General features: G+C 41.1%; 1 protein-coding gene and 1 non-coding gene across 3 annotated transcripts in view; both read left to right on the forward strand.

The window, feature by feature from the left end:
* HECW2 (HECT, C2 and WW domain containing E3 ubiquitin protein ligase 2) overlaps nucleotides 1–25,978 on the forward strand; it is a 363,235-nt gene that overhangs the window by 161,816 nt on the left and 175,441 nt on the right. The gene's annotated exons all lie outside the window — the stretch shown is intronic.
* Nucleotides 12,718–12,824, forward strand: LOC118986016 (U6 spliceosomal RNA). The gene has a single exon (XR_005066256.1). It is a non-coding gene; the product is annotated as a U6 spliceosomal RNA (small nuclear RNA).

The raw sequence follows: 25,978 nt of genomic DNA on the forward strand, positions 1-25,978 counted from the left end.
AAGAATCCTAGAGTGGATTTTACAAAGGCACCAAACACTACTCACCGTGATTGGAAAAAACATTGAAAATTCGAAACTTGGTTCTTAGACTTATGAAAAAATTTCTTTAAAACTGACCTGAGGGTGAAAAAATTTCTTTAAAACTGACCAGTTACAATTTTCATAAGACAAATCCTGGTGCTTCTAGACTGTAGCATGTTTTATTATTCTAGTGGATTCCCAATTATTAATTACTGTTATAATACAAATATGATTGTTGGTTATCTAGGACCTTCTCCAGTTTATTTAAATCAGAGGACCCTTCTTATGCTGAAAAGTTGGCAGCATCTAGAAACACTATTCTCTTGCCTAGAAAGTGTTAGTAGACACGGCAGTGAAGGCTATTGAACTATTTTTTCAAAGATGTGTTCATAGTTGCATTTGAAGTATTCTCTTGAAAACTAGTTAGGACTACAAGTCCAAGCCTATCTCAGACTCACCTGTGAGTCTGAGTGGGTTTGACCCCACCTTTGTCATCTACTGGTGGCTTCAACTCAGGCAGATTATGTAAATTTGTAGTTTTTAAAAAGACTTTATTTGTTTTTAGAGAGAGGGGAAGGGAGGGGGAAAGAGAGGGAGAGGAAACATCATTGTGTGGTTGCATCTCACATGCCTGTCACTGGGGACTTGGCCTGCAACTGAGGCCCATGCCCTGACTGGGAATTAAACCAGTGACCCTTTGGTTCACAGGCTGATGCTGAAACCACTGAGCCACACCTGCTACAGTTTCCTTGTCTGTCAGAGGCGCGCCATAACTCTGTGGCACTATAGAAAGAAAGGAATAAAGTTTGTGGAGAGCATAGCACCGTGTTTGACATGGAGAAAGAGCTTGATCTTGAGTTGCATCTTCATTCTCAGTTTGGGGCAAACTTAAAATTGTTCTCAGAATTGTGCACCAGAGTGTTCCTCCTGCATTGTCCTTGGAAATGTAGCCCACAGTACCCTGCAAAGTAGCCCACAGCAATACCAGGACGGAATTACTTTACCTTGACCTCTGTGTAATATACATATCCTTGCATAGAGAAATGCTTTTTAAAAAATTACTAATTAAATTACTTAATGTATCTTGATGCTTCCCCTTCTTCAAATCTCTGAAATAAATTAGCCTCCAAAAGGTCTGCTGTGTGTTCATAGTGTGACCGGAGACCCCAGCACACAGTGTTCTCCTAGGTGGGAGGACCACTGCCCGAGAGGAACGCAGGAACCCTCAAGGCCTGTACGTGGTTGTCATTTTGGCATTAAGAATGGATTCTTCTTAGCCAAAACATAGTCACTAATTGGAGCAAATCATGTGATAACATTGGATTGTAAACCTACATTGGTTTGGAAGGCATACTTCTATCTCTGTTTTTAAAATTCAGCTCTCTTGAGAGTTAGCGCGTGCTCGGATCTGTAGAACACCATGAACCCTTTACTGTCACTAGGGAGACACCTCAGCAGGAAGTGGAGTTTTTGAGAAGGTTGGTGGTTTCGGGCCAGCAAAGGGGAGGGAAGGAAGCATGAAAGGGGGAAAAAGCAGGAGTGGGCAGCAGGGAGAGAAGAAGATAAAGCAGCCTGGGGAGCCAGCGTGTGCCCATGTGAGGCACGAGAGAGGACCCTTGACCTGGAAATAATCTTGGCTGGATGAGAGAGAAGGACTCAGACTTTGATGAGGAAGGTGAACCGTCAGGTGTTTGGAAGACAAGACAACGTGGCCAAGTCAGTGGAGGGGGGAATCTCTTGGTAATGCGTGCGGAGAGACAGAGACCTCTAGCACAATGCGATGGTTTTAAATAAATGTGTTTAACAGTGTCAGCTGGGGGGACTATTATGTAATTACTATAGGGTTTTGTGAAAGAAAAAGACCTTGTTATAGATTTTCATAAATTGAGAAGTTTAGGATCTGGTAGGGGATGTAGGAGTTACGACAGAAACAGCTGGCGGTGGATATGAGAAGGGAAAAGAAGAAATGCCCCTAAAATGCCTTCTTTTCCAGCCAGTGCAATCCCATTCTTGAAGCTCTAATCAAGTCTCCTATGAACTTCCATGAAATCAGTTCTGGGTTTCAGTCCAAAGTATAATCTCTCTCTTCCATGTCATTTACTATGCACACCACCCATTCTTCACGTAATCGTATGTGTGCAGCCATGAATCTTCTCGTATCTTGCATCTTTCTTCTATCATGCCAAACTATATAAACAGCCCCCATTCTTCCACATGTAGGTGACTTCACAAACGCAGTTTTTATGTTTTGTGCTTTGAATTGGAATATATGGAAACCTGGGCCTGTATATCGAAAGAGCAATTTGCTGGGACCAGCAGGGAGGTTGTCACAGTCCCCGCCAGTGCTTCTCACTCCTTCTTATTCCCTCCTTTGCCTCCGTAAACATTTCTGCCTGGTCTCCCCCATACAGGAAATGCCTCTAGGCAAGTTTCTAGGTATCTAGGGGCATTCATTTGAGGCATACTTCTCCAGGAGGAGAAATAATAGGGATACTTATTTAGCTTATGCTGAGCATTTAAAATTATCCTCTAGAAGACTGAGACAGCCTTGTATGTTGTAACAAGAGGTATTATAGGAATGCCTGTTTTTACAAATTTATTTATATCTCCTTTACTAGATACTCAGTGAATATTTAAAAATGGCCTTTTTGAACTCTTCTCTCTGTGATAAATTTACTCATTTTGGTTCTGTGTATATATTCTGTTATCACTTTGTAGAGAGACCCTGGGAATTTACCAGATGTGTTTATCTAAAAGCTATCTTTGTGGTGTGAGTTATAAACTTCTCACTTTTATACTATTGCTTTTCCGTGTGTGTGTGTGTGTGTGTGTGTGTGTGTGTATACACACACACACATTTTTTATTGCATTTAGACATGCGAACTTCCTTTCCTCATTCTCTCCTCCTCCTAACCCATGGCAACTAACCCTCCTGCTTTCTGTCTCCATGAATTTGACTACTTTAGGTAGTCAAGTAAGTGGACTCTTACAAAATTTTCGTCAGGGTTCATCCATGGTATAGCACATGTCATAATTTTCTTCCCTTTTAAGGGTGAACAGTAGTCCATTATAGGCATAAACCAGGCTTTGCTCACCCGTCCTGCATCAGTGGATGCTGGGTCCCCCTCCCCTGTTGCTGCTGTGAATAAAGCTGCCGCGAACACGGGTGTACAAGTGTCTGTTCAGGCGCCTTTTCAGTTCTTGTGGGTACATACCCAGAGGTGAAATTGCTGAATCGTGTGGTAATTTGATGTTTAATTTTTGGAGGAAGTGTCATACCACCCTCCACAACAGCTGTATTAATTTTCATTCTCACCAGCAATGCACAGTATTTCTGGTATCTCCCCATCCCCATCAACATATATTTCTTAAAAAAATTTATAATAATCATTATAATGAGTGTGAAGTGGTGTCTCACTGTGGTTTTGACTGGCATTTCCCCAGTGATTAGCGATGTTATGCATCTTTTCATTTGCTTATTGCCCATTTGTGTATCTTTGAGAGAAAAATGTCTGTTCAAATCCTTTGTCCCGTTTTTTACCCAGGTTGTCTTTTTGATGCTGAGTTATAAGAGTTCTTTATATTATCTGGATATCAATTTCTTAACAAATACATGATTTGCAAATGTTTTCTTCCACTCTTGTCAGTTTTTTCACTCTGTTACTAGCATCTTTAAATGCATAAAAGTTTTTAGTTTTGATGAAATCCACCTCATCTATTTTTTCTTTTGTTGCCTTTGTTTTTGGTGCTGTGTCAAAGAAATGATTGCCAAATCCAGTGTTGTAAAGTTTTGCCCTGTGATTTCTCCTATAAATTTTCATAGTGTTAGCTCTTCCATTGACATCTTGATCCTTTCTGAGTTTATTTTTGTTATGTGGTGTAAGGAGAAGATCCAGCTTCATTCTCTTCACTGTAGATATGTGTTTTTTCTAATGCTTCTTCAAAAAACTCTTTCCCTTTTGAATTGTCAACATTGAAAACTAGTGTTTGTAAGTGAATTCTTTCAGGGAAGCATTGCAGTATAATGTGTTTTAGAATCCTACAACCCTTACTTTAACTCTAGCTCTGCTTTGGGGGAGTCGGCTGACCATCTGAGCAAGGCTGCGGGGTGAACCATCCATCCGTCTGGTTCATGGAGCTCCTTGGGTGTCTGCACTCCGTGATGGACTGGAGCGGTAAACCTGAGCGGTGTTGTTTATTTTCTTGCTGAAATTACACCACCAACCCCAAGTTCAAGCCAAGAGATGGAGGAAATATGTTATTCTCAAAGTCAAGATATAGTAGAATTTAATTTTCCCTTTATCAGTTTGATCTGTCTTGTACCATGAAATGAGAAAATAGAATACAGATTCTGCTCTGTTTTCACTGTTATTATCTAATATTGTTTCTTGGCATATTTTTCTAGGTATAGAAAAGTTTTGTGTGCAAAGAGTAATGTTTTTTTTTCCTCTCTCTCTGTCTTTCTTTCTTGTTATTTATTTCAGTGTTGATTTCTACTGCTCTGTGTTTCTACAGTGTTTTCCAGCAATATTTGTGGACCATAATGGTAGCATTTAATATTTTTGTATCATATATATAATCTTTAGAGGGGAGGGGTTAGGGGGTGAAATATCAATATATAACCATTGATATATGCCTTTTGTGCATCCCTTGCTGGAAACTGGCCTGCAACCCAGGCATGTGCCCCGACTGGGAATCGAACCGTGATCCTTTGGTTCACGGGCCGGTGGTCAGTCCACTGAACTACACCAGCCAGGGCCGTATTTTATATTTTAAGGGGAATGATTCATGCTTTTCCATTACCTCACCTACTTCTGCAATTTATAAACTGTCATTTTGTTGTTTTAGGAGATAGAATGTGTTGTGTTACATTGTTGACAAAACACTGACAAACACATCTCTCCTAAGTTCTTGACTTGAACATTTACTATAAAAAATAATTTTCTTTTGCATATCACATTTCTTTAAGCTTGTGTACATAGTATTTTAATTCATGAGCATAAAACTTAAAATCAGACAAGATCAGGCGTGTTCAGGGTGGTATGGCCGTAGACTAAAACTTAAAATCAAAGAACTAGAAGGATACTTAGGGAGTGTAGAGCCTGGCAGAGAAAATAGGTCTCATCTGAACTGCGCAGTAGAAGCTCCATGGAGTCCTGTGTTCAGTAAGATTGAGGCTTTATTCTGGGAAGAGTTGTGTGGTCAACTAGTGGTGTTTGGCGTGGGTAGGAGATGGAGAACGATATCATTCAATTTTATTCTATTCTATTACCAATCTTAATATAATCTACTTTATAGATTTAAAAACCTGAATCTAGAAAGTAAAATGATTGGCAAAGTTCAAATCAGAAAATCCTTTAGTTTTAATAGCTCATTCATCAAAAATAAAAAATACGTTTGCTTAATCTACTTAATCTTCAAGTATCTTGTTTCTTATGGTGACAGGTTTTGTAAAAATGTGTATTTGTTTCTAGAATGGAGACTGCATTGGCCACAGCAGGCATTACGTTACTTTGCAACTCTTGCTACCAAGCAAACTTGTGATGATAACTTGGCTTCCTGTGTAGTTTTCCTAGAGGCCAGAGGATGTAAGATTTAGGCCTCTTTCAAAGTGAAATTTCTTTTTTTTAATTTTGTTTGTTAGTTTATTTTGCTCATTAGATTCCAGTGTAAGTGAAGTCATATTATACTTGTCTTTTCTCTAACTGGCTTATTCCACTTAGCATAATAATCCAGATCTATCCATGCTGTTGCAAAGGGGTAGAAATTCCTTTCTTTTTTTTTTTTTTTACAGCTGAGTAGTATTCCATTGTGGAAATGTACCACAGCTTTTTTTACACACTCATCTACTGATGGACATTTGGGCTGTTTCCAAACCTCGGCTATTGTAAATAGTGCTGCAGTGAGCATAGGGGTGCATCTATTCCTTCAGACTAGTGTTTTGGGTTTCTTTGGATATATTCCCAGGATTTGAATCACCGGGTCCCAAAATTGGAATCGCTGGGTCATGGGCAGTTCTATTTAAAATTTTTTTGCCATAATTCCATACTGTTTGCCACAGTGGCAGCACCAATCTGCATTCCCACCAACAGTGCACAAGGTTACATTTCTTATAGTCTGCCTTGATGATTCTGACCAATTCTAGGAGCCTGGTAAGATCAAAGCTCTTGTTGACCCAGGAGGAAGATTTGAAATGGTGGGGATTTCACCAGGTCACAGTCTTTCAAAATACATTGTTCAGGCTGTTTGCAGGTGTTATGTGATAGAGGCTCGCTGGTCAAATTGGTATGGGACACCATAGAAGTCAGAAGGCTCCTGGGAGCTTTTACATTTGCTAATGCATGTTGTGACCCTCTAAAGGATGGAGTTTAGTGTCCACAACATTCTACTCTGATTTGACCAGGAGCCCTCTTTACTAGTAAGTAACTTCTCAAAGCACTAAGGTTTCTTCAAATGCATTTTAGAAAAGTCTTCACTCCTGAGGAAATGTCTCTCTGTAAGGCTTCTTGATAGCATATCCACTTGTGGATTGGCGACAGACAATTTTGTAATATGACAGTTCATTTCATGCATTGAATATTCTCCAGTTAATGGCATGAGGTTGGTGTGCCACATGGAAAGAGAAATCAGATGTGTGAAAAATTTGTCCCGAATGGTCCATAAAGGGACTAACCCACGACAGATTGCACTTCAGTCACAATTTATAATGTACCAAACCACACTGCAAGTTCTAGGAACTGCTGCTGTTCTGTTGTCTCTCTCGGCTATCCTGTAGAGAGGTTTCTACTTCTGTTAGCCTGTCACAGGGATGCTCCTTGTGGTGGCAGTGGCCACGCCCCCAGTGCCAGCCCTCCTGCCGGCAGAAGTTAACTTACCCAGTTGGTTCATTGAAAGGTGGCTCCTCGGTCTGTGACTCTTGTGTCTGACTGAGCAGTAGGTCAGTAGCATCCGGAACTCTCAACTTTTTCCTTCAAAACTGCCACCGTGTTTAGGTTTTGGTACCTAGAAAAATCCACTTCTTATTTCATGTTTGTGGATTTCTAATCTTATACTTTGAAAACCATACACATGATTAAATGCTGTAAACACATTAAGGAAAAAGTTAATAGGCATATGTTGAAGGCCCACAGGGAAATACAAGGTATCATAGTGTGGTAGTTAAAGTCATGTACTTGTTAAAAAAATTTGAAACATTGATTATAATTTTATTTTTTTAACTTAAAAAGTTTTTTTCTTTAAATTATTTTTTATTTTTCAGTTATAGTTAACATACGATATTGTATTAGTTTCAGGTATACAACATAGGGATTAGGTACTTCCATAATTTAGGAAGTGATTACCCCAGTAAGTAAGCTCATGTACTCTGAAGCAAGATACCTGGATTGAATCCTGGTTCTGCCACTAATCAGCTCTGTGCCTGTGGGCATGTTGCATAGCCCTTCTGTGCCTTAGTTTCACCATCTATCACATAGCAACGGTAATAGCATCTAAATCATAGAGTTGCTGTTAGGATTAACTTAATATATTTTATAAAATAGTAAGAGTGCATGAAAGATAGTATGTGTATAAATCCATATACCAAAAGAAAGTCATGAAAAAGCAAAAAAAAAATGAGTCTTTAGAAAACGACATTTTTATGCAATTGGAATAACAAAATTGTATTTTAAGAAATGTTTCTTAACACCCAGTGCTTATAAGCCCTGTTTAGTTTAATTAAGGCATTGAGGGCTTTGAATTTGATTTAAAAAATTACCTACTACTGTTCCTCTTCAGTGAAATAAGGACGTTGCTCAATGGTATTCTCAAGGTCATACCAAGGGGAACAAACACTCTAATTTGGTGTGTCGTTCTTTTACTTACATCACACACCACACACACTTCAATGGTCTCTTTCCTCTTTATATTAACTTCAGGCTGAAATGCAGCCACAAGATCCTGAACACTGGGGACACAATAGCACCTTCCCAGAGGTGTATTTTTTATAAGCAGTTTTACATTTCATGTTTTTGTTTTAGGGGGGACAAACCACCCAAAGTAGTTAAGTATATTCTGACTCATTTGGATCATTAATTTATAGCATTTATGCTTATATTATTGTCACCAAGTAATACTGCTTTGTCCGACTTAATGAGAAAAAATAAAAGGTAGGGTTACTACAAAAATGGTATGTTTGTACCGAGTAAGGGCCCAAAGCAGAGATTTCACAGCAGTTTTAGTAGAGAAAACTGCGCAGAGCTAAGTCATCACCCAGTATTACACATGCTTTCCGTTTAGACCCAGAAAACCTCTGCTGTTAGTCGTCAGTGTCACAGTCTCATTGTAGTTCCCTCAGTGACAGTGAATGAGCAACGTTAATTAGAATTTTATTTGTTTTCTGATTGTGGGTGTTTTCTGCCACCTTGTCTACCAAATCGCTGACTTGATTTTCTGCTTTAACTGTTGATTCCCTGTAGTGTGTTCTTCATTGCAGTTGTTATTGATAAATTCTTTATTTCTGACTGGTTCTTTTTTATCTATTTATCCTATCTATTTGTTGAGGTTCTTGATAAATTCATGTACTCTTCTAAGTTCATCAAGTATCTTTATAACCAGTGATTTGAACTCTGATTCTGGTAGATGGTGAGTCTCTATTTTATTTAGTTCTTTTTCTGGAGTTTTGTTCTTTCATTTCACTTGAGCCATATTTCTTTGTCTCCTCAATTTGGCAGCCTCCCCGTGTTTGTTTCTGTGTATCAGGAAGAGCTGCTATGTCTACCAGTTTTTGCAGAGTGGCCTTATGTAGTAGGTGTCCTGGAAGGTATAGTGGCACAGCTTCCCTGGTCACCTGACCTGGGCCCTTCAGGTGTACCCCTGGGTGGGCTGTGTGCACCCTCCTGTTATAGCTGAGCCCTGATTGCTGTTGGCTTGTCAGTGGGAGGGATTTACCCCCAGGCTGATCACTTTTGAGGGCTGGCTGTGACCACCACAGTGGAGGAGCTGACGTGTAGGGGTCAACCCCACAGAGCAGGACTTGCTTCAGGGGGCCTCTGGTGCCCAATGAGTCCATCCCTTGAGTGTGTTGCTTGTAGAGGTGGTTGGGAGGTGCTCAGTCGTGGTCTGACACTGTCCACAAGGAGTGCTGGTTCTTGGGCCTCCTGGGAAGTTCAGGCCAAGGTCAACTGCTACTGTGCCCTGCCCAGGGCTACTTGGCACGAGCTACAGAGCAATCTGGAGATTGCTGCTACATGTGCAGGGCTTGAGGTACCTGAGAGACACCAAGCTCAGAACTGAGGCCAGTTGCTGCTAGCGCTGGGCTCGGGGCCACATAACAAGAAGTATAGGGTGTGCCAAGGCCTGATGCTGCTTGTTTGCAGTTTCTGAAGCTTTGAGAGATTTTAGGAAAGTCCGAAGCATGAGCCAGGAGAGGCCTTTTATATGGAAAAGTCACTGGAAATAGCTTAGGTGGGCCTACAAGTTGGGTGGGTAGAGTCTCAGGGAATCACAAAGGCGGGAGTGTTGGGGCATGAACAGCGTTAGCTAGGTTGATGGAGATTCAGATATAGTGCTCATCTGCCTGATCTGTTGGGGGATGGCTCAGAAAAGGACCAGTGGCCTCTGCCAGCATTTCTGTCTGGGTGAAAGCTGCCCCTCCAACCCTTGCTCCAAAGCCAGATAGTTCAGTCCCTCCTAGTATGTCCCTGGGACCTTTTAAGCTGCTGCCCAACATTGGAGCTCAGAGTGGGTGAGTCCAAGTAAGTTTATATGGGTTCTTTAAGAGAAATGCCTTGGATTCCAGAAGACCTTGTGTCACTCAGCCACAACCCATGCTGGTTTTCACACCCAGAAGTCAGGGGCACTTCTCTTCCCAGCACTGTAACCCTGGGCTGGGGACCTGCTATGGGGTTGGGACTCCTTTCTCCTCAGGTAGGACCTCTGTAGCTGAGATGTCCCTCCTGATTTTTTTAACTGCCACAGGGAGGTGTGGGATCAGCTTGTTCATCTCTGCCCCTCCTACCAGTCTTGACATGGGTTTTTCTTTATATTCCTAGTTATAGGACTTCTGTTCAGCTAGATATCAGGTGGTTTTGAGTGATGCTTGTGCTGTAGTGTAGTTGTAATTTTGATGTGGTCATAGGAGGAGGTGAGTACCTCATTTACCTACTCCACCATCTTGACCAAAAGCTTTCTTTGTATGTTCTTTTTAACAGTGTGACTAGGCTGAACAAGGTATTTTCAGTCTTCCTTCACTGAAGTTCTAGAGAATTTGAAGAACTAGCCCCAGGTCACAAAAATGATCTAATATCTGCAATCTAGGTCCTTATAGATCTACCTTTGTGAGCAGAGCGGTGTTTTAGAGCTGGTATGTTATCAGATTGCAGGGTTATTGGTGGACATGGATGACCAAGGTTACAGGATGTCAGGAAGGTATTATGTAGGATGAAACATTAACTTCCCTCTGCTGAGGTCTTATTAATAGATTTGCTTTAATATTCCCATTTCAGTGGTTTATTGAATACTTTTCACTGGGGAGAAGGGTTTTCAGGAAATACTACAAAGGACACATGGACAAAACCAAGGGGGAGGGTGGAAGCAAGGGAGGGAGAAAGGTTTGGCTGGGGTGGGGGAATGGGGAAAAATGCAGACAACTGTAATTGAATAACAATAAAGTGATTTAAAAATAAATAAATAACTGTAGCTTTTATACTCTGATTAAATAAATGAGCTATTGTTTGTAAGGTGGAGAAGGCTTTTATTCGTAATGAGACTACATTGTGATTTATTTCTTATGGGATACAGAAAAGAAAACAGTCAACTCTGGAATGTTAATGTCATGAAGTTATTGAGAAATACAGGGAAGAGACTTCCGCCAAGATGGAGGCATAGGTGGAAACACTGTGCCTTCTCCCACAACCAAGTTTGAATAAAACAAAGGTTTGGAGAAACAAAGACACAACCAAAGGACAGAAAATTGAATTATACGGAAGTCCAACTACATCTAACGGTTCAACGGGGACGGTAAGAGGGGCGGAGCCAGCAGTGAGCAGGGTCTGGCAGGACAGGGCCCCCGACCCAGGTGCGCAGGCAGACGAGAACCAGCTGGGGTGCGGGGCAGACCGCGGGCGCATATTCGCGCACAGTGAGACAGACCACGCAGGCCCCAGGGGGCGAGGGCTGACGGCGGTGGCACACTCGCGTGCAGTGGGACGAAATGTGTGGGCCCGGTGACTGCAGCAACTGCGGCACTGGTGAGGGTCGTGGCGGCAGGCGGTGGACAGGACGCCGGAGTCCCTCTTTGACCCCACCCCCACACACAGCGTCACAACCCAGCAACTTAGTTGCCCTGTTCTAGTGAACATTTTAGGGCTCTGATCCTGCTATGGAACAGGCACGAACAACCCGAAAGATGGGACAAGAAGAACTCAAAGTCCAAGAGCCAATAACTCTCAGCAACCAAGAAATTGCCAGCCTCTCAGAAGCACAATTCAAGACACTATTTATCAGGATGCTCACAGAACTGGTAGATTATAGTCACAAATTAGAGGAACAAAGTCACAAATTAGAGGAATATATGAAGGCTAAACTAATTGAAATGAAGGGAGATGCACAGGAAACCAATAGTGATGGAAAGGAAACGGGGACTCAAATCAATGGAATGGACCAGAAGGAAGAACAAAACATCCCACCAGAAAGGAATGAAGAAATGAGAATTCAAAAAAATGAGGAGAGGCTTAGGAACCTCCAGGACATCTTTAAACGTTCCAACATCCGAATTATAGGGGTACCAGAAGGGGGAAAGAAACAGCCACGAGTGGAAAACATATTTGAACAAATAATAAAGGAGAACTTCCCCAGTCTGGCAAAGGAAATAGACTTCCAGGAAATCCAGGAAGCTCAGAGAGTGCCAAAGAAGTTGGACCCAAGAAGGAACACACCAAGGCACATCATAATTACATTAGCCAAGACCAAAATGAAGGAGAGAATCCTAGAAGCATCAAGGGATAAGGGGACAGTCACCTACAAAGGAGTACCCATCAGACTGTCAGCGGATTTCTCAAAAGAGACCTTACAGGCAAGAAGGGGCTGGAAAGAAGTATTCCAAGTCATGAAATCCAAAGACCTACAGCCAAGATTGCTTTATCCAGCAAAACTTTCATTTAGAATGGAAGGACAGATAAAGTGCTTCTCAGATAAGGTCAAGTTCAAGGAGTTCATCATCACCAAGCCCTTATTATATGAAATGCTAAAGGGACTTATATAAGAAAAAGAAGATGAAAAATATGAACAGTGAAAGGACAGCAAACACACAGTTATTAACAACCACACCTAAAACAAAAGCAAACCAAGAGGACAGCTAGATCAGGAGTGGAACCATAGAAATGAAGAACACATGGAGGGTTAGAAACAGGGGGGTGGGAGGGGGAGAAGGGGGGAGAAGGCACAGAAAATAGCGTAGACAGTAGGTAGAAAATAGATAGGGGGGAGGGCGAGACTAGTGGGGGAAATATAGAATCCAAAGAACTTGAGACACGTGGTTATAAACTAAGGGGGGGAGAATGGTGGGGGAGGGAGTGTGCGGGTGGAGGGGATTGATGGGGGGAATAGAACAACTGTAATGGTATAATCAATAAAATATATTTTTAAAAAAGTAATACAGGGAAGAATAAAATAGATTAAATATAGATATTTATTAGATTTATAAGGCATCAGAAGAAATTAGTGCTCAGTTTGGGAGCCCATAGACTAAAATTGGAGCAAAACAGAGATTATTAGTGTGCCCCCTGTGCAAGGATGATGCACAAATTTGTGAAGCGTTCTGTGATTTTTTATGGTCAAGTAATATTTGACAAAGGGGGCAGAAGAATAAAATGGAGTAACAATAGCTTCTTTGACAAATGGTATTGGGATATTTGGACAGGTACACGTTAAAAAAATGAAACTAGATCACCAACTTACACCATATACCAGAATAAACTCAAGATGGATAAAAGACTTAAATATGAGTTGTGACACCATAATAAGTCTTAGTTTCAGATATTCCATGCAACAGTATTTTTGCCAATATGTCCTCTAGGGCAAGGGAAATAAAAAAAATAAGGAAATGGGACTACATCAAATTAAAAAACTTCTGCATGGCTAAGGAAAACATCATCAAAATGAAAAGGGAACCAACTGCATGGGAAAACATATTTGCCGATAATACTTTGGACAAGGGTTTCATCTCTAAAATATATAAAGAACTCATATGACTCAATACCAGCAAGACAAACACCCCAATTAAAAAATGGGCAAAGGACCTGAACACACTTCTCCAAGTAGGACATACAGAGGGCCCAGAGACATAAGAAAAATGCTCAGCATCACTAGCCACCAGAGACATGCAGAGTAAAACCACAATAAGGTACCACTTCACACTGGTCAGAATGACCATCATTAACAAATCAAGAAACAACAAGCACTGGTGAGGTTATGGAGAAAAGGGAACCCTAGTGCACTGTTGGTATAAATGCAGCCTGGTATAGCCACTGTGGAAAACAGTATGGAATTTCCTCAGAAAACTAAAGATGGAACTGCTGTTCGATCCAGTGATCCCACTGCCGGGATTATACCCTAAGGATCCTGAAACACCAATTCAAAGAAACCCTTGCACCTCTGTGTTCATAGCAGTGTTATTTCCAAGTGCTGGAAACAGCCTAAGTGCTCATCAGCAAATTAGTGGTTCAAAAAACTGGCACATTTACATGATGGAATGCTATGCAACTGAAAGAAGGAAGGAACTCCCACCCTTCATGACAGCATGGATGGAACTGGAGAGCATTATGCTAAGTGAAATAAGCCAGGCAGTGAAAGACAAATACCATATCATCTCACCTATAAGTGGAACCTAATGAACAAAACAAACAAATGAGCAAAATAGAATCAGAGGCATGGAAACAAGGAGCAGACTGACAGGGACCAGAGGGGAGGGAAGAGGGGGATAATGGGGGGAGAAGGGGAAGGGTCAAGTCAAGGAACAGGCGTAAAGGACCCATGGACATGGACAACAGGGTGGGGATTGATTGTGGGCTGGGAGTGAGGTAGTGGGTGGGGCAGGGGTGAGCTTGGGGCAAAAATTAGGGCAACTGTAATAGGACAATAATAAAATAAAGTAAAATAAAAGAAGTTAATCAACTGGCAGCTTAGCATTTTGTTTTTTTTAAAAATCAACTTAAGCTATTGTGATGAAGACCTAAAAGGTACTAGGGAGAGGTATTACGGGTATTGTTTTGATCATTTCATTGTAAAAATACTTACACATTTGCATTCTCTTCTTGTCCACAACCCTCAGAAATAACCCTTATACTAACAACTGTATTATTTTATGTGATACATTGTAATTAAAAAAATGTAGCCATTGCCTCCTCTTCCTGCGTGAGTTGGGACCAAACCTTAATCCTTTCTGAGTCCTCAGGGTCCAACACAGTTCTGGCCCATGAAGGATGCTCAGTGAGTGTTCACTGTCAAGTGAATAAGTAAACTTAATGAGCAGTCCGGAGTGAGATTGCTGTTTTAAATATCAGACCTTCAGTTGTAGGTATCCAGATTTCATTGCTTTTTGGGTTTTATGCAAATGAAAGAATTAGGAAACATAACATGTGAACCTTGAGGGGCAGTTACTTAGCTAGTTGTTTTGCATGCATTACCTCATCTCATTCTCAAGGAATCTGCTGAGGTTGTACAATTCCCATTCCCTTTTCACAGGTGAAGACTGTGGAGCACAGCAATGTTAAATCATTTGTTTAAAGTCCCACAAGCAATGAGTGATAGAAACAGAGTTGAACACAGGGAATGTGTTTACTCCCTGTATAAAACAAAACTGCTGAACATTTTCCCATGGAGTAAAAAGAATATGGTTTCCATTTTCACTTATTAAAAATTTAAAAGGAATGGTGTATATATTGTATGAGGTTATTGATTTCATTTTATTGGTTGTAATATTCACCCCTCATTTTACTCCTCAACTCACATCAGTCTAGCTTCCAAGATTTGACTTTCTGCCCCTACTAAGGTCACTGGGGACGTCATTATTGCCAAATGCACCAGGCATTTTTCAGGCTTCATTCTTGAATCTTTGCAGGATTTTCCTTCTGGAAAATGTGTTTTCTTTTGGCTTACATAAGACCTTTCTACTTTCAGTTACTTCTCTACCTTTCTTTGTATTTTGTCCTTTGCTGTCTCTTCTTTCACCTTAAATACTGGTGTTTTCCAGGCTTTTATTCTAGGCCATTTTCTTCTAATTTTGTACTTGGCACCCTGAGCAATTGCATCCATCCCTACGGCTTCACCTAACACTCCTACACCTCAATCTGCAATCTCTCCGCTTCTGATGCCATCATTGTATTTCCAGTGCTGATTAGACAGACATATTTACCTGGATGGGGGCTAGACTCCTGCAACTCATCACAGTGTGAACTGAATTTGCTCACACCCTCTTTCCCGTGACCAGCAACCCCCTTCTCTTCTCTAAGGTTGCTGGTGGCAGTTCCCCAACTCAGAAATTGGAGACGTATTCTTAATTTTTTTTAACTTTGATCCAGTTGGCCCACGTCAGTTCACCTTTTCAACTTACCTATTTCTAACCCTGCCCCCCACTGCTGCTTTTATTTAGATTCTTGTCACCTGTCCCCTTATTTGGGGGCACATTTCTGCCGTTCCTGCCACCAGTCTCTTCCTGTTGCATTTCATCCTCCACACTGCCATGAGAATCATCAGTTTTATAAAAAATACAGTTTTGCCCTGGCTGGCGTGGCTCTAAAGATAAATCCCCTCTTAAGATAAATACATAAAATCTTAAAAAAAAAAATACAGTTTTATCCCTGATGAAGATAAACTCAGTTGAAAACTTGGCAAACAGGGAAATAGAATAAAATAAAAATGGTTTATAGTCCGGCTTCCATCTCTGATCTAATTTTTAACTAATATTGAAGTGCATTAAACTTTAAAAATACAGTGTGGTCGTGCCAACCACCTGGTTGAGAACCCTCGCTGGGAAGCAAGATGGCCGGTGCCATTTGGGTGAGTGGCTGTAGGCATCTTCTTAAAGCCACGTTACCTGTAAACAGTGAANATAAAAAATACAGTTTTGCCCTGGCTGGCGTGGCTCTAAAGATAAATCCCCTCTTAAGATAAATACATAAAATCTTTAAAAAAATACAGTTTTATCCCTGATGAAGATAAACTCAGTTGAAAACTTGGCAAACAGGGAAATAGAATAAAATAAAAATGATTTATAGTCCTGCTTCCATTTCTGATCTAATTTTTAACTAATATTGAAGTGCATTAAACTTTAAAAATACAGTGTGGTCGTGCCAACCACCTGGTTGAGAACCCTCGCTGGGAAGCAAGATGGCAGTGCCGGTGCCATTTGGGTGAGTGGCTGTAGGCATCTTCTTAAAGCCACGTTACCTGTAAACAGTGAAGGCCAAGCAGAGCATCTGCTACTGCCAGAGAGAGGACACAGTCGCCTGTCACCTTGTCCAGCCTCTCACTCTACTCTTTCTGGGGTTCACCAACTTTCTCCTGCCTACGTTGATTTTCAAAATTCGAAAATATCTCCAGTTCCTAATTTGACTTGAAATAGTTGTGTTGAAATTATTTTATTATGGAGGCTTTTTGGCCCTATTTGAATAACCATATCCCTGGCTCATTCCTGATCGTAGGGAGAAGGCTGTCAGTTTTTTACCATGTTAGCTGAGGGTTTCTTGTAAGTGCTTCTCTGTTCCTCGTTGGTTAAGTATTTTTATCATAAGGGTGTTGGATTGTTTCCAATGTTTATTTTTTTCCGCATCTATTGAAATGATCGTGCGGTTTGGTCCCCCTGCGTACTGTGACTGTGGTGTGTGACACTGATTGAATTTTGTATGTTATACTGTCGTGGCATTTCCCAGGTAAATCTCACTTGATCATGCTGTATGCTCCTTTTACTATGCTGCTGGGTAACACTGCTGTGCAGTTTGTGATGCATTTACTCTTTTGTCACATATAATTAATTATCATTTGGGAATTCGATGAATGCCATGGGACCTCTTCACAGAAGGAAAAAATCTATATATCTACAAACGATTCTGCCTGTCATTCATGAATTTTGGCATCCTCAGAACTGTGCCTTTAAGGATCTAAGGACTTGAGATGAAGAAGAGCTTATTTAAAGTTACCCAGCAAGGTTGCTTCTAACCATAAAAGGGAGTATTTATCCACTTACCTCTTTTTAATGCTAACTTTTAAAGGACTTTATTGTTTTGTCTTATTTGATATTGTATTTAATTTTATTTCCGTTTTAATTAGTTGAAGAACTAATGTCACCACGCCCTGCACTGGGTGGTTCACTCCTGGCAGTCTAGGGAAGCTCACTTGTTTATGTCAATCACACTGAGCTTTCAGGCCGTGGTCCACGGAGAGCCTCTACACAAGGATGCTGCCTTACCAACAAGCCTTTCACCCTCAACTAGGTCTGGTTCCTGGGAAACTCTTGCCCTCCTGTTCGGTTAGTGTCTGCTTCCTGACTTCTCAGAACTGCTTCTATGTTTTCCTTTGTTAGGACGTAAGGAGCATTTCCTGCCTGTTTGTACACTGGAACCTGCCTCTTTATAATCCCTTGCACTATGAGAACCAGTGACCACCTTGAACATTCCATTATTGATTCATTTCAGAGAGAATTTTGTATGGACGTTTATTTTACTTTATTTTTCTAGACTGATTTACCACTTATTAACAGCCAAGGTGGCAAAGCATTAGGATATGAAGATGAAACCTTAACACAAACTGCTGGTCAGTAGGGCGTGTTGCACTGAATTGTTTTTTCAACAGGAAGGTTGACTTTGTGCTGAACTGATCATTGGAATCAGTGACATGATAACCATGCGGGGTTGTCAGTGAAGTTTGTGGTCACAGCAGAGTGTCTGTAAAGGACTTTTGACTTCCCTGAGTGTCATGCTTTAAGCAGTAGTGCTTGGTGGACATGGCAGCTGGTAGAACTGAGAAACCCAATAGGAAAAGCCCTAGTCTAATCTTCAGTGGATGACTATGAGGAGAAGCATTTTTGATGGCAGAGTAGGAACCTCCAAAAGCCTCAGCCTCTAAAAAACCGGGGACAATTTTTTAAATCAACTGGTTCAGATTTTGGAAATCAACCAAAGGCTTTTAAGTACAAGAGGGACATTTATTCAAGAAACAGGGTGAATCTCAATGAGAACAGTAACATCAGCTTCATGGCGTTTTAACCGGCCTTTTTCCTATACCCTTCCCCGTAGCTCCACAGTAGCTTTGAAAACCAACGCCTCGTGACCACGGCAGCTGAGAAAACCAGCAGCTTAACAGCCGCTAACAAGGGCATAATGGGTTTTCAGCTCCCCCAAAAGCCTGGTCCCGAGAGGACTGCGGCCACTTGATATGTCTTTCAGCCTTTGAAAACACCCCATTCACAGGACTAATCCTTGTTTGGCTTGGCACACAGCTTATTCAGTGCAGACAGCCCTATCTCCAGCACATTTGCCAAAAACCATCACTGACGATTGTTTAACATCATACCTCCCTGAGGTGGATACCACCTGGGGCACAAAAAGCTCTGCCCAGATAGTGTAAAAGGACAAAATGGAGAACGAGAAGTCCATAGGGGGCTTTGAAAAACTCATATATTCCTGGGAATCTATTAACAGAAGGCCACACGTGTAGGCAGGGCTGGGTTACTATGCCCCGGAAACTCCTGAAAGGCCTTCATTTCTCTTCTCTGCCCGACCCTGGAGCTCTGTGCAAGTAGGAAGTAAAGGCTAAGGCGGAACTGTAAACTGCTATGGCGTGGAAGATGTGTGATCCGTTGCACACACAGAGCGCATTAGCCAAGACTGGGAGACTCAGTGAGTCAGGGCGTTGATGGAGATCTCTGTCCGGTTGTTATCCGACCCCTGAGTTACCTGAGCATGGGCTGCAGTGGCCCATGACACGTGACAACTGTTGCACCTCTACACATTTTTAATAAATAGGGATGTTACCTTCTAGAAATATAAGGTCTTTCCTATACTTAATGTAGTACAGGAATTGTCCAGCATTAAAATCGCACTGTTTCTGAAAAAATTTTGTTTGCTTAAACAAAATCTAGTAAACAGCTTTTTATGTCATGTTTAATGTAGAATAGTACTTCCTCCCTATATGTTTTTTAAAATTGAAGAATAACATACATACTGAAAATTAATATAGTCATAAGTCCTCAGCTTAATTAATTGGTAACTGTGCTCGTAGATCAAGAAACAGAACATTTCTAGCATTTCGAAGTCCTTTTCCAATCTCACCACTCTTAAAGGCAACCAGACATTAGTCATGCCTCTTATTTCTACTGAGGAATAATACATACATAGGAAAGTCCTTTAAGATGCCTTAATCTTGAATGGACAGCATGATGCATTTTTGCAGATGTGCACGCCCTCTAACCACCACTGAGATCAAGACACAGAATGTTCTCAGCACCCCGAAGTCTCCCTCATACTCCCTTCCAGTCACATCCCCCAAGGGCCAACTTCTGAAACTGTGGGTAGTTCTGCCTGTGTTTCTGTAAAAATCAAGGACACAGAGTGTTTTTTGTCTGGTTTCTGTCACTATCTTTTCTCCTTTGTATTTTTCTCAGTGGCACTGATGAGTGAATCAGTTATCCTGTCCCATAAACTAGCTTTGTGTTTTGCTTCCTGTTCACAGCTTTTAATTTGGCCTACTGCCCCCATATTTCTTGTGAATTTGAGATTAACGTGAGAGTCTTGACTAGGATCAGTTTTATTTCCCCCACAACGACGCACCAGTGATGGCGCTGTGTACTCCACATGGTGTTCATGCAAAAGCTACGTGAAATACTCAGCATCTGTTGCCCAAACCTTTGTGATGCTAAGATGTGACACCCCAAAGTCCTCATTGGAAAGTTTCCCTTCCATTTGTCAGGGAATGTTTTCAATTATGTTGTTCTTTCAGGTATTAAAAAGTGAACTTTCTCGGTCTTTCATTCCTTCCACACTTGTTTCTTGGAAGTCTCGTGTAGAAAGCACTTCCCTCATCAGCTACATCTCCTTAGTTACTCTGAAATGTAGTTCCTACTGACAAGGCAAGGTAAGCACCTAATTCTTTAATTTTCACTGACAACTTGTTTCCAGTGTTCATGGGCATTGGTGCCCTGGTTATGGCCTGTTGGGACTAGAGAAGGAGGTTTGCTTCTTTTTGATGAGTGGCTATGTATGTGTTAATACTCTCCTGAACTTGTGTGTTTAAAAGATCTTCATGTGTTTTAATGAGTTGCAGGTTTTAAAAACATACTCGAACTGGATTATTTAGAGCAATGGAAAAGCTATGTAAGAAGGTATTTTCAGAGCAGTTTTGTATTTCATTCCTGATGTCTCCACACTATACCCCTCATTCTCTCTGTAGGTAACCATCTGTGGTGCTTTATTGTTCCCATGTTTTTTCATAAGGAAAAGCAAACTGTGTGTGTGTGTGTGTGTGTGTGTACGCAGCACATCATATCACTGTGTAGACTCTTTTGGCAGTTATAGTGCTGGGGCCAAGACGGCAGAACGATGGCAGGCGGGTCCAGATTTAAACCCAGAAACACAGCTCCTGAGTTGGGCTCTTTGTGGCTCTGCTGTCCTAACGGCAGCCTCATGGGTGCACAACCCAGATCAGGTCCAAGAGGAGGCATCTAGGATTTTGCTCTTCTCAGAATAACCAGTGGAAGGTAATCTGCACACAGAATTAGCAATGGAACCTAGTTTTCAAAGAATTGTAAAAATGCTGTGTGAGAATGCATCAGAGTAACCTTGTGCCAAGAAAAAATGTGTGTTTTCTCTTAATTAACAAAAAATTGGTTTGATCTGCAGTTTCTACTTTTGNTATTTAGAGCAATGGAAAAGCTATGTAAGAAGGTGTTTTCAGAGCAGTTTTGTATTTCATTCCTGATGTCTCCACACTATACCCCTCATTCTCTCTGTAGGTAACCATCTGTGGTGCTTTATCATTCCCATGTTTTTTCATAAGGAAAAGCAAACTGTGTGTGTGTGTGTGTGTGCACGCAGCACATCATATCACTGTGTAGACTCTTTTGGCAGTTAGAGTGCTGGGGCCAAGACGGCAGAACAATGGCAGGCGGGTCCAGATTTAAACCCAGAAACGCAGCTCCTGAGTTGGGCTCTTTGTGGCTCTGCAGTCCTAATGGCAGCCTCATGGGTGCACAACCCAGATCAGGTCCAAGAGGAGGCATCTAGGATTTTGCTCTTCTCAGAATAACCAGTGGAAGGTAATCTGCACACAGAATTAGCAATGGAACCTAGTTTTCAAAGAATTGTAAAAATGCTGTGTGAGAATGCATCAGAGTAACCTTGTGCCAAGAAAAAATGTGTGTTTTCTCTTAATTAACAAAAAATTGGTTTGATCTGCAGTTTCTACTTTTGATTAGGCAGCATTGATTTAATCTGCTGGTAGGAAGTGGGAGAAAAGCTTATTCTGAGCCCTTTGGTATGTGCGGTTGTCGCTGCTTGGTCAACAGTGGGATGGAAGTGTTGCCTTCTTTGTACAGTAATTGATTTGAGAGCTTTTCAGGAAAATTGCACCAAGATCATTTTAGTACCTTAGACCAAGAGTGCCATTCTAAGTAGATACGCTTATGCCGATAAAGAGGCAATAGTGGTCAGAATATAATGTGCTGGTTAGATTGTATGTGAGACTCTTTTTCCTCTCTTTTTAGGCGTCTAAGAATTAACTCCTTATTGTATCACTAAAAGTCTGAGATACTTTTCCTTGGCACTAACTAGTGTGTAACTTCAGCCCACCTGATTTTCCTTTGATTGGGGGATTAAATTATTGAAACGTCTTTTGCCTGCTTATGAAATTTGAGCATCACCGAAGAGTCATTTTTACAGAGTTTGTGACTCTTTTCTGTTTTCTCCCCTGAAGAATGAAAAATTGTTTTTGTTTTGCTATCAGATTCTTTTTAATATCTCAGTGTAATGATGTTGTTCGGCGTGGCTTTGTGTCTGTCCCTTTCTTAGTATTGCTTCAGATTTTTACTTTAACAGATGCTCTTACGTACATCAGTTTGGAGACCGGGAAGTTAGAAGTGCCTCATATTTATGTTGGAGACAAACTTTGAGGGAAATAAAATCTAAAATAGAGAATCAATTCTTATTCATTTAATGTAAAGTGTGTATCGGGTGTTTTCCAGATTGGACAGTTGTTAGGACTCTGAAGATTAATAAAATATGGTTCTCATCTCAAAGGACACAGACTACTAGAGGGGACTGGACATGACAGTCTGTCCCCAGGGGCCCGCATTTTCCAACACAAATGGAAGAGGACAAGATTTAAAAAGAGCACGTGACAGTACTTTGAATATGAGCTAATACATAATGACACACAAATGTTTTCCAGTAAGCATCGTTTTCCTGGTAGAATTTATTCCAGTTTCTTTCAGGAGAGACCGGAAGTGTTATCTGGGACCACAAATGGTCATCCTGGCATGTGTGCTTGTGTGGGCACTTTGCGTGGGCACGCATGCCAGGTTGAGAAGGAGCCTGAGAAGCCCTGACATAGCTCTGGACTGTGAGTTCTTTCAGTATTTATGTTTGATTCAAACTGATGTCATCATTTCATTTGGAGCAGGCATCTTTGGGTTGATTGCTGAAGTACTTAAAGCTCTTTTTTATGTTTTAAAATATATTTTATTGATTATGCCATTACAGTTGTCCCATTCCCCCCCTTCACTCCCCTCCACCCTGCACACTCCCTCCCCCACCATTCCCCCCTTTAGTTTATGTCCATGTGTCTCAAGTTCTTTAGATTCTGTATTTCCCACACTATTCTTGCCCTCCCCCCTGTCTATTTGCTACCTACCATCTATGCTACTTATTCTCTGTACCTTCTCCCCCCTTCTCTTCCTCCCACTCCCCTGTTGCTAACCCTCCATGTGATCTCCATTTCTATGGTTCCACTCCTGATCTAGCTGTTCTCTTAGTTTGCTTTTGTTCTAGGTGTGGTTGTTAATTAACTGTGGGTTTGCTGTCCTTTCACTGTTCATATTTTTCATCTTCTTTTTCTTAGGTAAGTTCCTTTAACATTTCATATAATAAGGGCTTGGTGATGATGAACTCCTTGAATTTGACCTTATCTGAGAAGCACTTTATCTGTCCTTCCATTCTAAATGAAAGCTTTGCTGGATAGAGCAGTCTTGGATGTAGATCTTTGGATTTCATGACTTGGAATACTTCTTTCTAGCCCCTTCTTGCCTGCAAGGTCTCTTTTGAGAAATCAGCTGACAGTCTGATAGGAACTCCTTTTTAGGTAATTATCTCCTTATCTCTTGCTGCTTCTAGGATTCTCTCCTTCATTTTAATCTTGGCTAATGTAATGATGATGTACCTTGGCGTGTTCCTTTTTGGGTCCAACTTCTTTGGGATTCTCTGAGCTTCCTGGATTTCCTGTAAGTCTATTGTCTTTGCCAGATTAGGGAAGTTCTCGTTTATTATTTGTTCAAGTAAGTTTTCCATTTGTTGCTCTTCCTCTTCTCGTTCTAGCACCCCTATAATTCGGATGTTGGAACATTTAAAGATGTTCTGGGTGTTCCTAAGCCTCTCCTCATTTTTTAGAATTCTTGTTTCTTCATTCTTTTCTGTTTGGATGTTTCTTTCTTCCTTCTGGTCCACTCCCTTGATTTGAGTCCCAGTTTCCTTCCCATCACTATTAGTTCCCTATGCATTTTCCTTTATTTCACTTAGCATAGCCTTTGTTTTTTTTAATCTAATTTGCTACCAAATTCTACCAATTCTGTAAGCATCTCGATCACCAGTGCTTTAAACTGTGCATCTGATAGGTTGGCTATCTTTTTGTCGCTTAGTTGTATTTTTTATGGAGCTTTGATCTGTTCTTTTGTTTGGGCTACTTTTTTGTCTCGGTGTACCTGTTTCATGGTAAAGGGTGGAGCCTTAGGTCTTCTCCAGGGCAGGGCGACTCAGTCACTGGGCTGTGACGCTATATGTGGGGCAGGAGTCCGAGAGGGAACAATGGTGCTTGCTCTGCTCTTTGCCAGTTTCAGTCACTTCCTCCGCTTCCCCCAAGCAAACTGGGCCCTTTGGGGGCTGATTCCCAGTGGGTGGGCTCGTGTATGTTCTAGGACCCTGTGGGTTTCTCCAGCGAACTCTCCTGTGAGCCTGGGAGTCTCTCCCTGTGCCTCAACCCCCACAGGTGTTTTCAATCATGTTTTGAGACTTTATTTTCCTGTGCTGGGACCCTGGGCTTCACTCCCCAGTGAAGGGGAGGGAGTCTCTCTCCCTCCCCAGTTCCACCTGGTTTATCTGCGTACAAATGGGGGACTGCCTGGTTCTGCATGCCAAGCCCCTCCACAACTTGCCGCCTCGCTGGGTTTACCTGCTGCAGCCCCACGTGCCTGGGGTCTGCCAGCCACCACTTTTTTTGGCCTCAATCCCTCTCTACCCCTGCTGCCCGACTCCACCCCTCCTACTGGTCTGGATGAATGGATCTCCTTTAACTCCTTGGTTGTTGGACTTCCATACAGTTCAGTTTTCTCTTGGTACTGGTTGTTTTTTTGTTTCCAAATTTTTGTCGTCCCTGTTTTGGTTGTGTGAGGAGGCACAGTGTGTCTACCTACGCCTCTGTCTTGGCTGGAAGTCCTCCAGAGTACTTAAAGTTTTGAATATAATTTTAAACATACTCAGAATCAAACTAGTTTTCATGGGACATCTTTTACCTCAAAAATTTTTTTTTTACTGAACAGTTATCAGACAGACATATCCCAAATCTGTTTTGTTCTCTATAGGTACCCTTGTGATGGATGATACTTGTGCTTTTTCATATCTTGAGATAATATGTGGTTATATACAGGGTCACTTTTGGGGGTAACTCCTCTCGATAAATAAAAACTCTATGAATTGAGTACTTCATAAATCCACAATATAAGTAATATTTTCAAATGTCAGAATAGTGGATGGTTAAAGATAGATTTGCAAGGGAAACATAGAGGATATAGAAAGGTAGAGAAGAGATGTCAAATTTTATTCTTTCTGTGTTACTGTTTTTACATTTCTCTGTCCACTAAGCCAGATTGAAGCCTCTCTTTTCTTTTTTTTATAGATTTTATTTACTTATTTTTAGAGAGAAGTGAGGGGAGGGAAAGAGGGAGAGAAATAGCAATGTGCAGTTGCCTCTTGTGTGCCCCCAACTGGGGACGTGGCTCACAACCCAGGCATGTGCCCTGACTGGGAGGTGAACTGGTGACCCTCTGGTTCACAGGCTGGTGCTCAATCCACTGAGCCACACTGGCCAGGGCTTGAAGTCTCTCTTTTCTGATATCAAAGTAATGCAAGTTCAGTGCCAACAAGTTCGAAAACATGGAATACTGTAAGGAACATTTAAGTCTTCCTGCCAAGCAATGTTCACAAGTAATTACTGTGAATATTTTGGCATGTTTCTTTTACAACTTTATTTTAATAAATATTATATGCCTTTTAACCCAATTAAGTTATTTTACATAAAGCCCTGATGTTTGTTTTCCCACTTAGTATATCATGGGTATTTATTTGAAAAGAAAAATAGTTTCCTTGGGAACATTGTGTGATGTCTACATAATATCCTGTAATATGGCTGTGCCATAAGTTATTTATTCATTTATTTGGGGATACTTGTACAATTTATAATTATTACAGACTGTGGCACAGTGACCACTGAATTTCTATAATCACTGATGGCATATGTTTTGTAAATCCTCATTTTATTTTGCTTATTAAGCCATGGCAGATCATTTTTTTTCATGTGTAAAATAATCCTTCCTTTTCTGGTGTTTCTATCCCCACCCCCTCTTTTACTATTATACTTTTACTGCAGGAAGTTTTTTAATTAAAAAAAAAACAATAGGTTTTTTTTAAGTTTGACCGAGATGTTTATATTTAAACTCTAAAACAGA

This window comes from Sturnira hondurensis, unplaced genomic scaffold, assembly GCF_014824575.4.
Source record: "Sturnira hondurensis isolate 20B ecotype Veracruz unplaced genomic scaffold, ASM1482457v3 Scaffold0004136, whole genome shotgun sequence".
Lineage (NCBI taxonomy): Eukaryota > Metazoa > Chordata > Mammalia > Chiroptera > Phyllostomidae > Sturnira > Sturnira hondurensis.